A 17,376-nucleotide genomic window follows, 5' to 3' on the forward strand; every position below is an offset into this window, starting at 1 on the left:
TATTACTTAAAAATATAAAATGTTATTTGGAACACAACGATAATCAGAGAGCAAGGATGGATTCTTTGGTTGATACATCTTAAAGTAAGAACCCTCCTAACTTTCAAATACAAAATTGTCGAATGAATATATATATATATATATATATATATACTTGATTCCAGTAGCGTAACATTTTTCACAATTATCATTAATGGAAACCTTTATAGAGAACAAGAGGAGTCAAAATAGAAATTTAGATTAGGGTCTGTCATCCGGGATAGCTTCACGGTCAAGTTAACATTGCTTATGATGAAATGTTGGTCACATCAAGGAGGATAACCACAGAAAATCTTTATTTTTTGACCAAACAAATGCAGAGAAAAACAGAAGACTACTCGAACAAAACCATCAGATTTTAAAGAAATCATTTTCAGCTTTGGCGAATGCCTATGAAACCATCGTGAATAACAAGTTATTTTCGCCATCGGGCAAATAACTATAACAATAAGTTTTGTGTTCTCTCAGACAAATGCCTCATTTTGCATCAAGATATTATGCGCATCAGACTCGTCATCAAATTTGACATCACAGAGAACTACATCGAGATTTCACTTTAAACCTCAAACAGAAGCATAGAAAGTATAAAATCTTAGCTCTATGCAAATGGCACAAGCAGAGAAGAAAACCTACGATACAGTGCACTGCATTTGCATTCGAGTTATTTTTTCTTTCTTTTTGTTTTGTGGGATTAACTATATATTTATCGACCTACAAAGATAGATATCCTATAGAATATTTTTATCAGAACTATATTATTTCCCAGAAGAACAACAAAATATAATTGATTGAGTTTTAGGGAAAAGAAGATCATTCTTTCCCAGAAGCACAACAGATCTATACAGATTACAGACTACAACTAGATTTAGTATTGTAATATAGGTAGTCCCTGAATCTGTTCCGGCTGGTCTGCATTGAATATTGCTGCTAGAAAAACTGTTCAATATTCGACTGCAAGAGATCCCGAAGCTTCGGCCGGAACTCGGTAATGGTCTCCAACTTTGGCTTCCAGTACCTGAACACGCTCAATCTCAGGCGTTGAACAACCATGGACCACTCTGGAACGTCCTCCAAATTTAGCTTCGACAGGACAAAGTTCTCTGGAGACGAAATATCTTCTAGATGGTCGTCCGTTTTCATTTTTGGCGGCAGGGGAAACATGAGGAGGTCTCCAAATACGGGGAGAATTTTGGCGCCGGAGCTGCGTCTCGCTGCAGCTTTCATGGCAGAATTGGCTTTGAATGCGATTGAGGCCATGTCTGTTGCACAGAATGAAGATTGGTCATTGACAAAAGAAAATAGAGATGCCCCAAATCCAATTCTTCGTCTGCCGTCAGAGGATTGATCCGACGCCCAATCTGCAGGTCGTTGGCATAACGAACGAAATGCTGAGGATTGTCCAGCATCAGCTCTACTATCTTTATGTGCCGCTTAAGCTCTACAGAAAAAGGAAGAAACACATTAGGAAGCCAACTTCCCGGGCTTGGCATTCACGTAACGCTTTTCTCCACGCTCAAAACTCAAATTTGAAATTTGAAATAGAGGGACTGTTGCCGCGTCTCGAAGTGCATTAATGTGGGAGTCATCACTGCAGAGCTGTCGAGAAATAGTGGAGAGCCGTGAAGGTGTTGGAAGCCGGAAAATGTTTGACCATCGGAAGATTGCTGTCAAATGAGGCGGGCAGGGACACCGGCGCCGGACGCAGGCAGGAACATGCATTGCGGGAGCTGAGTGATGAGATGTGGATGCATGGATGCATCCCCATGATTGGCTCTCCGGGTGACGTCAATCTGGTGTCAGGTAGGTGCATTAATGATGCTATAGGGTATGAAATAGCACTTGCCATATTCCAACTATCGTCGACAATGTGCGCATTATAAATTATAATGTCGCCTATAGAAGCAGGTGCTTGACCAGCGAATTTGAGATATTAATTTGAAGTAGGAGCAAAGGTGCTTGGCCAGAGAATTTGAGATATTAATTTGAAATAGGAGTAAATCAATTTGGCATATTGTGGGATCATGAGTTTGGGTAGGTGTACACAGTGTTTTGTAATGTTCCATAGTTAGTAATGTTCCAAACTATGGCAGGCCCACTTCAATCAACCCGATGCCACGCCAACATTCACGGCTATTTATGTTTTGTTTAATTAATAAATTAGGGAGTTTTCCATTTACGTGGAGCAATTGCTTTTCCATGGAGGAATTGTTTGGAGAGTCAAAGTGGTTGGTATTGGAATAAAAAAAATTTAAAATATTTTGTAAATGCAATATTTGAATCTCGTTTTTGACGAGGGAAAGCACCATCACGTCTAAAAAATCTAAAATTAAAAATTTTGACAATTTTTACTTAGATTTACAGAAATTCGTGCCAAATTTTTTCAAAATATGTTCAATTTTTTTTCGAAATATGATCAAAATTTCCAGAAAACAAAAAAACATAAATTTTAAACTACGGCATAAATTAACCACCCAAAACTGATGAAATAATGAGCTGGACAATTGAGAGGGGACAACTGACTGCGATGGTACGAATTGACCGGGGCTGACATAGCAGTCTTTCAAGGCCAAAAAAACATAAATTTTAAACTACGGCATAAATTCACCGCCCAAAACTGATGAACTATTGCGCTGGACAATTGAGAGGGGACAACTGACTGCGATGGGACGAATGATCAATTTTTTTTTCAAAATATGATCAAAATTTCCAGAACTTTCAAAGCAAAAAACATAAATTTTAAACTACGGCATAAATTAACCACCCAAAACTGATGAAATAATGCGCTGGACAATTGAGAGGGGACAACTGACTGCGATGGTATGAATTGACCGGGGCTGACATAGCAGTCTTTCAAGGCCAAAAAAACATAAATTTTAAACTACGGCATAAATTCACCGCCCAAAACTGATGAACTATTGCGCTGGACAATTGAGAGGGGACAACTGACTGCGATGGGACGAATTGACCGGGGCTGACATAACAGTCTTTCAAGGCAAAAAAAAAAAAAAAAAACATAAATTTTAAACTACGGCGTAAATTAACCGCCCAAAATTGATGAACTAATGCGCTGGACAATTGAGAGGGGACAACTGACTGCGATGGTACGAATTGACCGGGGCTGACATAGCAGTCTTTCAGGGCAAAAAAACATAAATTTTAAACTACGGCATAAATTCACCGCCCAAAACTGATGAACTAATGCGTTGGACAATTGAGAGGGGACAACTGACTGCGATGGTACGAATTGACCGGGGCTGACATGGCAGTCTTTCAAGGCGATTTCTATTTCTAATTCTATAGAAAAGTTAATGCGTTGGACGATTGAGAGGGGACAACTGACTGCGATCGTACGAATTGACCGGGGCTGACATGGCAGTCTTTCAAGGCTATTTCTATTTCTAATTCTATAGAAAAGTTAATGCGTTGGACAATTGAGAGGGGACAACTGACTGCGATGGTACGAATTGACCGGGGCTGACATGGCAGTCTTTCAAGGCGATTTCTATTTCTAATTCTATAGAAAAGTTATTGCGTTTGATATGCACTGGAGATAGCTCCATATAACATGCGGTTTCTTTTTCTCTAGTCATTACCGAGTGCGTGTTATATTTGGCTATCTCCAGTCATTACCGAGTGCATGTTATATCTGACTATCTCCGGAGCATATCAGGACGCAATAACTTTTCTATAAGTTTGGAAATAAAAATCACCGTCTTTCAAAGGCAAAAAACATAAATTTTAAACTACGGCATAAATTACCCGCCCAAAACTGATGAACTAATGCGCTGGACAATTGAGAGGGACAACTGACTGCGATGGTACGAATTGACCGGGGCTGATAAGTGACTGATATGGTACGAATTGTAATGATATCGCAAGACTTAAAACAATAGAAATGAAAATAATTAAATTAAGTTATTAATAAATAAAAATCAAATCAAACACTGTAATGTTAACTTTGTTCAAACTGGTCAACTAGCAACTAATTAAAGGTCAAAGCAAATATTCAATACAAATAAAGCCATATGCATCTGTTATTGAGAAGGGGTGAGTTATCTTTAGATTATATATATATGAGATGATAATGGTGGTTAATGTTCGCTAAGATCAAACATTGGTTTATTGGACCTAAAAAACAAATTATTTATTTTGATTTAAGATTTTATTCCTATGCTCAAAAAGCTTGGAGAGAAGCCTTCGGAGCTCACTATAATTTTGACATTGTAAAAGGCTAGAAAGGTCAGTGTTGTAACAAAGATTGTGAAACTGAGATCTAATGTGGTTGTACGTGGGGCACTCTAAGAGGAAGTGGTTTGCATCCTCGATGTTGCTATTCTCACATGTATGGCAGATCCTTTCTATCCATGGCGTTTTAGGAACTGCCCAATGACTTACTTCACTATGGAGCTCATGAGAATTCGTTCTAATCTTTGCTATATTAATTTTCTTCTTTGAGCTAGTTAAAATAGAGAGATACTTTTGATCTTCTAGGGTGGGGTTGATGACCTTCTTATAATAACTTAATTTTATTTTAGCCGCTAAATCTTTCTCACACTACAATTTTTCTTTGAACTTAGAAGTAACAATATCTTTAATGTTATTTATGTCTTGCAATGCATCATTTTCATTGATCTCCCAATAGTTTAACCAGGCCCTTGTGTCTTTATGCCACCCCCGATTAAGCCTTAGGTGGTTTTGGCTGGAAATTAAAGCTAGCTTGGGAAGTCTATGATCGTCTATGTTATTGAGTTTATGCTTGTACCGCAGAAACCTAATCATAGCTAGGCTCTCAATAGGGGAAATACCTGCTTCTATAAGGAGAATAGGATAGGGTGTATTACTTTTAATTTTTAGGTTATAAGTTATAAAAAGCTTCTGGATTCGCTCAATCTTTCTCCACGATTCTCTGAAGATGCTGCAACCCCAAACCTCACAACCATATAAGATTACAGGAGTAACTAAAGTTTCAAAGAGGAACTTCTTTTTATCCCACATTACGAGGTTTGTTGTTTTACAATTATTTTCAAGACCAGAATAAGCTTTCCACCCCCCATTAATCCTTTTCTCAATGCTATGGTTCCAGTTGAGCTTGTGATGAATATCAATTCCTAGGTACTTGTAAGAATACACTTCCTCCAAGTTATTATTTTCATACATAAAATTAGCGTAAGTGTCCTTCTTGGATTTGATGATCATAACTTTTGTTTTGTTAGTGTTAACAGTCATACCCATGTAGAGCAGAAGTCCTTAAGAAGCCTGAGTTGCTTATCAAGATCAGATGGACACCTTGTGAAAAGAACAATATCATCAGCATAGAGAAGAAGGATGACGACTATCCCAGCTAAGATCGTGCCATCACATCCTGCTTCCTCTAAATAGCCTTCAAGCTTATCGATGTAAATGCCAAATAGGGTAGGGGAGAGGGGGCAACCTTGTTTAACTCCGATGTTACACTTAATATCTTTCGACCACTCCTCATTTCTCTTTAGTTTGGCAATTACATTCCCGTATAACCTTATAGCGACAGCTCTCAACTTGAGAGGAACCTTTAGCTCTTCTAATCTATTCCAAAGATAATATCTAGGAAACGTATCGAAAGCATTTCTAAAGTCCATAAAGCAACAAAATAAATTGGATTTATCATTACGACATTCCTCCGCAATGATCCTAAGCATAACGAGGTGGTCTGTTGTTGAGTGATGCCTTCTGAAGCCTTCTTGGCCTTTAGCCCACTTACCTTCACTTAACAAAGATTAGAACGAATTCTCATGAGCTCCATAGTGAAACAGGTTGTTGGGCAGTTCCTAAAACGCCATGGATAGAAAGGATCTTCCACATATGTTAGAATAGGAACATCGAAGATGAAAACCACTTCCTCTTAGAGTACCCCGCATACAACCACATTAGATCTCAATTTCACAATCTTTGTTACAACACTGATCTTCCTAGCATTTTACAATGTCAAAATTATAGTGAGCTCGGAGGCTTCTCTCTAAGCTTTTTGAGCATAGGAATAAAATCTTAAATCAAAATAAATAATTTGTTTCTTTAGGTCCGATAGACCAATGTTTGGTCTCAGTGGGCGTTAACTATCATCATCATCATCAATTATTTATATTTTTATCGGGGTGGAAACATGCACAAACCCTAAATGAAATTTATTCTTTTAAAATTTAATTAAAATTAATATATATATATATATATATATATATATATATATATATATTTGTGTTTATGTTTATAGTTATAAAGATTAATATATTTATATTTATATCAAGTTTATGTTTCTATTATAATTAATTAAATTGATTATGTAGCTATTTGAGTTTATATTTATATAATAATTGATGGGGCTAGCCCACGTGGTCCCGCCGTCGCTGCACCTGCGTTGGTTGTACTAACTAATGAACGTAATAAACAAGAGATTTTTTGGATATAGGTGAATTGATTTTTACTCTGTGTCGAATTGATTTGGGTTATGGTACTATGCGCTGGTGGTTTATCGGATGGACACCTGTCCCTCCTCGATTCTCTACAATCCCGCTTGGTTATAGGGTTACATGACTTCGTGCTTCTTTCTGTCGTTCATTGTTGTTTCTCCCGGTCTGTCGCCCTGTGGGCTCTCGACGTTCTGCAGTTTCTGTGGTTTCTTTTCCTTGGACTTATTCTAAGGCTTGTCCGCCCAGTCCCTGAGCTACATACTCCTGGGAGCGTCCTCGGGCTTGGTCGTTAGGAGCTCAGCTCAGAAAACTTCTGTTCATCCGGCGATTTATTAGAAATCTGGTAAGTATTGCATAATCCTATTCTTCGGCTTGCATGTTGGCTGTTACTATGAATTGGGGTTTTACTTTAATGGGTCCCCGCCTCTGTGCATTGCTGTCTGTGTCTCCTGAGCGGTTACAGTTGCTCTGCTTCAGTGGGCCTCCGCCTCCATGCGTCGCTGTCTATGTTTTATGAGTTTTTAAGTTATGTGATAGCTGTGTAATTCTTGGTGGTATTTCTTTCAGTACTAGTTCAGCTTCTTCACAGACTTCGGCAGTTCTGTAGCACCATTCTCCGTTGGGTTCTTTGCCAATTCGTCCGGTAAGTCACTGTTCTATGCCGGATACTTGCAATTCTCCTTTACCTATATCTTATGTCTCGACTCCTTCGTGAGCAGGAGGGTCACTTCGTGGTATAGTCACGGCTATGGTTCGCCAGACAAGTACTGTGGCACTGTGGTTCGTTTCTCGTTCTTTTCCATTTCTTTTCACTTTATTGGTATTGTTTCTTGGAGCCTGTTGTGGTCACCAACAACCCCCCTTCTTTCACTTGACATTAGAAATAAAGTCAAGCAAAGAGGGGACCCTCAATAAAAATGCCAAAAAATATTTTTCTAAAGTTTTTGTATTTCTCTCCCTAAGGCTTAAATCGCATCGTAAAGAAAGGCCGAAGCATTGCTCGAGCGCGAAAGGCAAAACTGCAACGGAGCGATGCGAAGTTCATCGCGTCGCATACATCACGCGCGCCCCTTTAAAAGAAGACCTTCGAGAAATGTCGATCGCCGATATGCGATATCGCAAATCGCAAGCATTGCGCTATGCGACGTAACCATTAAACGAAATTTGCGATATCTGCGATCTGCGATCTGCGATATCTGCGATTTGCGATCTGCGATGGCAGCGATCTACGATCTGCGATCTGAAAAGACTTATCACACGATAAACCCAGGATTAAGTGCGCGCCTTGAAGGAATTTAATGACCGCATGCTTGAGTATCTAGGAATGATTGCGTTACATTTATCGAAGAGTCAAGACATGATGAATGTCAGAGTTATGCATTTATTAGAGATTAATACTTTCACGTCAAGTCTTTTCATTTCCCTTCTTCTTTGCGTAGACTACAAGACACGCAACTAATATAAGTTTATATGCAGGAAACATTTGAAGGAAAGAGGAAAGCGCCAATCAGATAGCAAAGAGAGAATGCCGTCGCAAACGGATGCCGCATGCAGTAGAACCGCTGGTTCCAGACTATCAGCCAACCAGCACTGATGAAATTAGACCATCGAGGATTTAGAGTCAAAGGCGCACAAAAGCAGCATGTTCAAAAAAGATCCTGAAGCTCAGACTTGGTAAAGCAGAGAAAGAAGCGCATGAGAAGGAAGACGCTTCAGGAAAACCTGGAACAAAGAACGGAAACAATTCCTAAAACAGGGAGATATCCATACAGCACGACTCCTAACCCACTCAGTCATTCGCACGACCGGAAACCGAAAACAGAAACAGCAAAATCAGTTCGAGAAGAACCTGGGTTATGCTAAGTATACACGCGGCGAATACATCCAGCTAGAGAAAGGTTTTCGAAAATATCTTCTGGTCTGCCGGGAGGAAGTGCCAGCTCCTGTTATTTCCACTTTTATCTCCCGAGCGAAAGAAGAAAGCGGCCAGCCGACTCTTCCCAGGAAAACGTTGCACTGTTGACAGCACTAAAGAGAATATACAGAAACAGTCAGAAATTAGATTTTAAGTTTAGAAATAAAGTTGCTTTTAGTAAAAGGGCGGTCATTTGAAGCCAATTCCCTAATTTCATGCAATTAAGATTGATTAGTTAGTAGTATTTAACCCTTCTCGTTGCATTGGAGAAGGGTCCATAATTTTGTCAAAAAACTTGTCCTCAGAACATGCACTTTTGTACCCTCGGAGGGGGTTTTTGATGAATGGACGGATCGAGATTTATTTATGTTTGCATTTTAATACCTGCTACTGATGTTGCACTTCTGTACTCTTAGTAGGCATTAGAAGCAAGTAGAGATAGATCATTATTTCTTAGAGTCTGTAGGTTTAAATCAGTCATAAATGGTACTTTTATCTCTTGACTAGTTTTTACTTGCATCCTTTGAGTAATATACAGTTGATGTTATTTATATGTTAACGTATGAATGAGTGGACTACCATTTGGCACTTTTGTACGGTGGAGTCGTTGATTTATGCTTGATACATAAATAACTGATTATGCAATATGCTGTTCACAATCGTCTTGCCTAACTTTTTATGCAAGAAGGTTCATCTTTATTGATTTATATTTTCATAATAGCTGAATAATCTTCATTACCAGTTATTCTGAGAAATTTTTCTAGATTGCATAATGGAAAAATTCTGCCCCGGGTTAGTGTAGATTAGAAGTATTGTCTTTATTAGATTAAAGTAATATAGAATCATTTCAGAATTCAGAACTAGATTAGTTAAAGAATAGTTAGAGATTTCCTATTTTCATTCCCCACACACATACATCATTATTTCTACACACACACCCCTTAGAACGGGAAGCTGGTCCCGTCATCCCCAGAGGACCCGCTATACCAAACGGATACGGAGCCGCCAACCAGGTTCCCGACCGGGTGGGTATCCCCCTTGTTGTCGACCCGATTTCGGGGCCCCCAACATATTTGGCGCTAGAAGGAGGGCCTGAACTATGAATGGCACCAAAAGCAATATCTAAAAACCATTCTGAGAGTAATACACCCTCATCAACTCCCCCGACTTCTGCTACGCGGTTTAATCCGGAATCTGAAGTCGCTCGAGTATCTACCACTGCTACCTATTCGCATATATCAGACCAATCCATTATTGAACCCCCTGAAATTCAAACTTTGATTCGTAAACTCCAGGGATTCTCCATTTTTAACCAGAGGTCTGATAGATCTAAAAGCAGCGTGACTTCACAGTAAAACCCTGCTCATCCCCTTACCAGATTCAAGAGTGAAAAATTTGGCATACCGCCAAGTGAACTCCCTCTTCCTACCAGAAAAAGAGCAAGGAAAACACCCCAAGAGTCTGACAGTAAGACTCTTTCATCCACTTCGTCCGTATCAACTCTCTCACCGCGAAGTCAACCACCCACTCCTCCATTCCAACTCACTTTCCCTTCTCCTACGAACCTTCCTCTTCAAACATCGAAGATCCTTATTTCTTCATCCTCTCAGTATCAAGGGTCAGTTTCTACACTTCCATTAGCTAGCAACTCCGCGATGGGTCAGTCTCCTTGGAACAATCCGGGGGCGGTTTTGATGCCACCTCCCTTGAGTCCTATACCGGCCCATCCGGAGAAATGGCTAACTAAATTTAACCTAGAAGCAGGAATGTTAGCCGAAGAACATATCAATAACTTCATGCTTTCGGTCAACCTCAACAGAGTTACTAACGAAGACGCTGTCGTCCGGCTCTTCCCCTATACCATGCAGGGAACAACCGGGTCATGGTACTTCTCGTTACCTTCCGGATCCATCACAAGCTGGGACATTTTCCAAAGTCAGTTCCTCACTAAGTTTGGTGATGATCGATCCACGGAAACATTGATTAACGACCTATCTAATCTTAAGGTTGAGGCTAGGGAACCTATCAAAGATTTTAACTTACGGTTCAACAAGATCCTCAACAAAATCCCCGCTGCCTCACAACCCAGCGAGGAAGTTAGATGTGAATGGTACATCACAGCTTTACCTCCAAACTTAGCTATCTTCGTAGATAGGGTGAATAAAACCACGCTAGTTGACAATTTGACTGAAGCGTTAGCAGTGGAAAAACGCGTAGTAGCCCTAGAAAAGAGATCCTCTCTAGAAGAGCGCAAATCAAAGAAGATCTCTTTCAAAGAATATACCAAGAAGAAGCAATCAAAAGATCCTTTCGACTTAGAAGGATTACAAAAAGTTTTGAAAGCCATGTCCAATGAGATGGTCGATATGAAGAAGCAAGTAGCTGAGACTTCTTCAAAAAAGCCCTTTAGGACTTTTAAAAGAAATCCTCCCATCGAGGTGAAACCACCCAGTATTGTCTCAAACGTTGAATCTGAGGAAGATGAAGAAGAAGAGAATGCCCTTGAAGGGCAAACCGACGAAGAAGAAGTCGTAGAACTTCAAGGAATGTGGGATTTCATCCTACCACAGGAAGAGGATCAAGAAGCACTCCCTGTTAGCACGAGAAGCAGAAACCAGCTTGATCCTCCCCAAACTACCCCAAAACAAAAGGGCGCAAGCCCTGCAACAAAAGACAGGGTCGTAAATAAAAAGACAACTGCTAAAGCGACCCAGATTAGCCCAGTCCAATCTGAACAGACGCCTCCATCAAGAACACTAATAGTGTCGGATGAAATGGACTATAACATCATTGATGATATGAAGAAGACTAGGGCTAATATCACTCTGTACGAATTGAGTAAACTGAAACACCAGCAGAAAATCATGATGAAAGAAATGCATGCTGTGCCTACTACATCTTTACCTACAGCTGCAGCTTCCCACAATTTGGGAAGACCTCCAATCAATACGATCAATAAAATTGATCCCAATGACATCGCCTTGATTGGAGGTAGATCAATATCTCATACTCCTCCTTTTCTCCTCACATACGAAATCTTCAACAAAAACGTGCACAATTGCTTGGTCGATTCTGGTGCTTCAACAAATATCTTACCAAGGTCAATATGTGCCAAATTAAGTGTGCAACCTCAAAAGTCCGCGGTATGAATAGTTCAGCTTGATCGATCGCAAGTCGAAGTGATTGGTGAACTAAATCAGGTGACTATAAGACTGTCGTCTAACCCAAAAGTGTGTCAGGTTATCGACATTCTGGTAGCTGATATCCCTGAGTTCTATGGCCTGATTCTCAGCAGGGATTGGTCAGAAAAACTTCATGGATATTTTTCAACTGACTGGTCACACATGTGGTTACCATACAACGGTAAACCGAACCAGATAAAGGTTGAACGAGAATTGCACCAAAAATACATAGTGACAGAGCTAGAAGGAGAAAATGAAGCCATCACGTACAATAGCAACATTGTAGGCAATTACGCAACAGATTCTTTCTTAGGCAATTTCAGTGCTCATATTTCACCTTATTTAGAGAATTCAGTTTTATCACAAGTTGAAAATTTCTCTCAAACTGATGACTCGAAATGTTTTAGTTTTTTAGATAATTCTGTAAATACTTCTTTATTTTGGAAATTATATTTTGATGGATCTAAATCCAACGAGGGAGCAGGAGCGGGATGCGTTCTAATCAACCCGGACGGGAACAAGATTATGCTCACGTGCAGACTTGAGTTCGATTGCACGAACAACACAGCAGAGTATGAAGCCTTGGTTCAAGGCCTATACAAAGCAATCGGACTAAATGTTAAGTATCTTCAAGTCTTTGGAGATTCTGAGATCATCGTAAAACAGGTACGTAACACCATACATTGCCTGTCTAGTCATTTAAAGCATTATCAATCATTAGTGCAAGATCTCACTTCGCATTTTATAGCATTTAACATCTCGTCAATTCCAAGAATTCAAAACGCAAGCGCAGACCTGTTGGCTAACGTAGCCTCTAGACTTATCCCTTCTGAAGAGTTTAGTCCTGATAGGTTTTCCATAGAATTAATTTTTAAGCCTTCTATTCCTGACAATATCACCAACTGGAGAGTGTTTAACGACGACCCAGACATCGTAAGCTTCCTCACCTCTGAAGGATCCTACACAAACTAGATAATTGACGAAGACTGTCACGATCACCAAATACAGAAAAGTGGCACTGACAATGCTATACCCAAATCAGTGGTCAAATTAGAAGACTTATACGACTTGAAAAGTCGGTTCAAAAGGTCAGCTAACGCCAAACTTTACAGTTCAACTCTGAACTACGAATCAGTGAACTTGGGAACCGATGAGAAACCCCAAAAAGTCAATCTAGGCCAAGGCCTAGCTCCTGAAGAAAAGTCAGCATACATCCGTCTTCTACGACAGTACAAAAACGTCTTTGCCTGGAACTACGATGAGCTGAAAACTTATAACACTTCTATCATTCAGCACACTATCCCTATGATTGACAACGAGAAGCCAGTCCAGCAGAAGCTCAGGAAAATGCACCCAAACCTAGAAAATCAAATAAAAACCGAGCTTAATAAGTTGTTGAGAGCTAAAATAATTTTCCCCGTTAGGCATTCCAAATGGGTATCTAATATGGTACCCGTTAGGAAGAAAAACGGAGACATTAGAATATGTATTGACTTCCAAAACCTCAACAAAGCCTGTCAGAAGGATAATTTTCCCCTCCCACCTATGGAGCAAATTCTACAGGCAGTAGCAGGCTCAGAATTGATGTCATTCCTGGATGGATTTTCAGGATACAATCAAGTACTAGTGCATCCCGACGATCAGTTAAAGACTACGTTCCGAACCAAGTGGGGCACTTATGCATATCGAAAGATGTCATTTGGCCTGATCAATGCCAGGGCTACCTTCCAGAGAGCCATGGACATTGCGTTTAAAGGATTAGTCAATAAGTCAGTAGTGATTTACCTGGATGATATAACAGTGTACTCCAGAAAACGAAAAAACCATCTCAGAGATTTGAAGCAGATCTTTCAAAGATGCTTGAGGTATGGGATCTCGCTCAATCCAAAGAAGTCCTTCTTTGCATTAAGCGAAGGGAAATTGCTCGGATTCATAGTGTCAAAATCTAGTATCCACATAGAACCTGACAGAATCAAAGAAATTTTCGAGATATCCATGCCCCATAACAAAAAGACGATGCAATCCTTCCTAGGACAGATCAATTTTGTGAAAAGATTTTTCCCGGATTTTTCACGTATCATTTCGCCCTTACAAAATATGATAAAAAAGAATTCAACTTTTAAATGGGGTCTAGATGAGCACGAAGCGTTTAACTTAATCAAACAAGCCATCATCAACGCTCCATCCCTAGCAACCCCAAATTTTTCGGAACCATTCACCTTATACACGTTTGCCTCAGAAAATTCATATGCTGCGATCTTGACCTAGGCAAACCAAGAAAAGGCAGAAGCCCCAATCGCATTCTTTAGCTCAAACTTACAAGGCGCTGAGCTGAAATATTCGGACGTAGAGAAACAGGCGTATGCCGTTTTCAAAGCGGTCAAATATTTCAGACCCTTCTTGCTAAAGGCTCATACAAAGGTCATAGTACCATTCCCAGCGGTAAGAAACCTCCTGATTCAGAAAGATGTGGGCGAAAAGAGAGCGAATTGGATCACCGCCTTGCAAGAATACGACCTGGAAATCAAGCCGGCACACATCGTAAGAGGCCAAGGCTTCTGCAAGATGTTAGCTGGAGCATCGCAAATCCCCGAAGAATCGCCTAAAGAGGTAAACGCGTATGAGGTAAGCCTAAACGACACAGCATCGTTATATTCCGACATTATTTATTTTCTTAAGAACGGATATGCTCCTTTACGACTGGATCATATCAAGAAAAGAGCTCTGAGATTAAAATCTAAATAATACCAGCTCGTAAATAATGTCCTGTTTAAAAGAAACTATGATTCTGTGCTTCTTAGATGTCTTGAGAAAACTGAAGCCGAAAAGGTTTTGCAGGAACTTCACGATGGACCAGCAGGTGGACACTATGCTGGGGAAGCCACCGCACACAAAATCTTACGTGCAGGATACTACTGGCCCACGCTGTTCAAAGACTCGTACAATCACGTAAGAAAATGCCAAGTCTGCCAGACTGCTGCAGGAAAACAAAGAAAAGCGCCCATGCCACTACAACCGGTCAGCATCGACCAACCATTCAGTCAATGGGGCTTGGACATAATAGGTGAGATCGTTCCTCACTCTTCTAAGCAGCATAAGTATATCCTTACGGCTACCGATTATTTTACCAAATGGGTAGAAGCAGTTCCTCTCAAGACAGTCCACTCTGAAAATATTATTGAATTCATAGACCAATTTATCATAACTAGGTTTGGATTGCCAACGGCCTTAATATTTGATAACGCTTCATATTTTTCTGGAAATACCATGACTGAGTTCGCACTCAAAAGAGGGTTCAAACCAAAGTATTCCGCCAACTACTATCCTCAAGGTAATGGGTTGGCTGAATCAACGAACAAGAACCTAATCAGAATCATCAAAAAGACAGTCGACCAAAACCAAAAGAATTGGCACAAAGCGCTGGTAAACGCCTTATGGGCAGACATAATTACCAAAAAAGCCTCTATCGGAACTTCTCCCTTTAATTTGGTTTACGGGAGAGAAGCAGTTCTTCCTACTCACTTGCTCATTCCCTCCTTGTCCTTAGTACAATACATTGACGAAGTACCTACTTCTCCCTTACAACTAAGGCAAATGGAAATAATCAAGTTAGAAGAACGACGAGAGCAGGCCAAGAAAACCCATGCTCACCACTAGGCGCTGATAAAATCCTCTTTTGATTCGAACATAATAACAAGAAAAAACTTTCAGATGGGTGATTTAGTTTTGAAGTGGGATAAGGCTCACGAAGAAAAGGGAAAACATACGAAATTCCAGAAGCTATGGCTTGGTCCTTTTCAAATCGTAGAAGTCATAGGCCCATCGACTTTTGTGTTGCAGGACTTGATAGGTAGGAGAGATTCCCTGCCTGTAAACGGACAAATCCTCAAAGTATATTTCCCATAGAAGGTCATCCTTCTGGTTTTTGTAGGATAATTTTAATTTTAATTTTTTCACATTAGTTTTCCATTTTTTCATAAATAAGGTTGGTTGTGAAGGATCATAAATAGTATTCATGAAGAAACATACCATTTCTCTATCATATTTTGATTTCACTTGTATAAATAGCAAAACTTTTCGAAAAATCTGACTTTTATTATTGACAGGTAGAGTTAACTTTAGCCTGAATATGATGTTAGTTTCAACTTTACAAAGAAATCTGGGATGAAAGTAACTTTTGGCAAAAAATTATTTTATGCCAATGCAATGAAAAGTATCATCGATAGCAAAATAAGTATTCTCTGTAAAACTGCTGTTCTTAAACTCTATTATTGTCATCCAGAGCTTTCTTAAGGAAAAACAATGACTTCCTCCCTGCTAAGGAGAATCGCAGCATCCAGAGAAACAATCCAAGAAAACACTTTATCTCAAAGAATAAGAGGTCTCATCGCGAGCCGGCTTATCATGATCACAGATATTATAACTTGCTGACTTTGCCACTACTGTCTATCAAAACAGGGCAACGACTCAAGATTATTGCAATCGAAAGACAAGGGGTCTCATCACGAGCCAGCTTGTTCAGCAAAAGTGTAAATCAAGTGGATGACTGTGTCATAATTTGGCCACCAAACCAAGACATTGTTCTTTAGAGAATAAAAAATCAAAAAAGAAAGAAAAAGTGTCAAAAGGATTTTTCTCTGGAATGTTGTAAATAACCTCAAGCAGGAAAAAGGATCATTGTTGGATAACATGGTAACCCTGTCGAGGCTATGGACGCTTGCGGGCAGCAAAGGCTCTACCTACGACAAAGGAGCATACTTTACAAAGCCAGTACGCAGAGAAGACCTTATTTTGTCTTTGAAAAGACTGAGTAATGACTAGGTATGAATACAAGAAATAACCCAGAGGAAACAAAACAATCAGAATGAAATAAGAAGTTGTGACGAAGCATCATTGACAGGATAAAAGGTAATACTCTATCTGTCCATAACAAAATTTAGGCATAAGAAAACTTTTCTGTTTTGGAAGTGAAAATGCAATAGAACAAGCAGAGATAACTGGTTCTTCACAGTGAATCGCCATTGTTGTGGTCACCAACAACCCCCCTTCTTTCACTTGACATTAGCAATAACGTCAAGCAAAGAGGGGACCCTCAATAAAAATCCCAAAAAATATTTTTCTAAAGTTTTTGTATTTCTCTCCCTAAGGCTTAAATCGCATCGCAAAGAAAGGCCGAAGCATTGCTCGAGCGCGAAAGGCAAAACTGCGACGGAGCGATGCGAAGTTCATCGCGTCGCATACATCACACGCGCCCCTTTAAAAGAAGACCTTCGAGAAATGCCGATCGCCGATATGCGATATCGCAAATCGCAAGCATCGCGCTATGCGGCGTAACCATTAAACGAAATTTGCGATATCTGCGATCTGCAATATCTGTGATTTGCGATCTGCGATGGCAGCGATCTGCGATCTGCGATCTGAAAAGACTTATCACACGATAAACCCAGGATTAAGTGCGCGCCTTGAAGGAATTTAATGACCGCATGCTTGAGTATCTAGGAATGATTGCGTTACATTTATCGAAGAGTCAAGACATGATGAATGTCAGGGTTATGCATTTATTAGAGATTAATACTTTCTCGTCAAGTCTTTTCATTTCCCTTCTTCTTTGCGTAGACTGCAAGACACGCAACTAATATAAGTTTATATGCAGGAAACATTTGAAGGAAAGAGGAAAGCGCCAATCAGATAGCAAAGAGAGAATGCCGCCGCAAACGGATGCTGCATGCAGCAGAACCGCTGGTTCCAGACTATCAGCCAACCAGCACTGATGAAATTAGACCATCGAGGACTTAGAGTC

At 39.9% G+C, this 17,376-nt stretch overlaps 1 non-coding gene across 1 annotated transcript; it reads right to left on the minus strand.

Annotated features, from left to right (window-relative positions):
* Window positions 1-498: 498 nt before the first annotated feature.
* LOC149243819 (small nucleolar RNA SNOR75) lies at window positions 499-576 on the minus strand. The gene has a single exon (XR_016246933.1). It is a non-coding gene; the product is annotated as a small nucleolar RNA SNOR75 (small nucleolar RNA).
* Window positions 577-17,376: the final 16,800 nt, after the last annotated feature.

Source organism: Pinus tabuliformis, chromosome 8, assembly GCF_031772625.1.
Source record: "Pinus tabuliformis cultivar Carrire ecotype Pingquan chromosome 8, CPIR1, whole genome shotgun sequence".
In the NCBI taxonomy this organism is placed as follows: Eukaryota; Viridiplantae; Streptophyta; class Pinopsida; order Pinales; family Pinaceae; genus Pinus; species Pinus tabuliformis.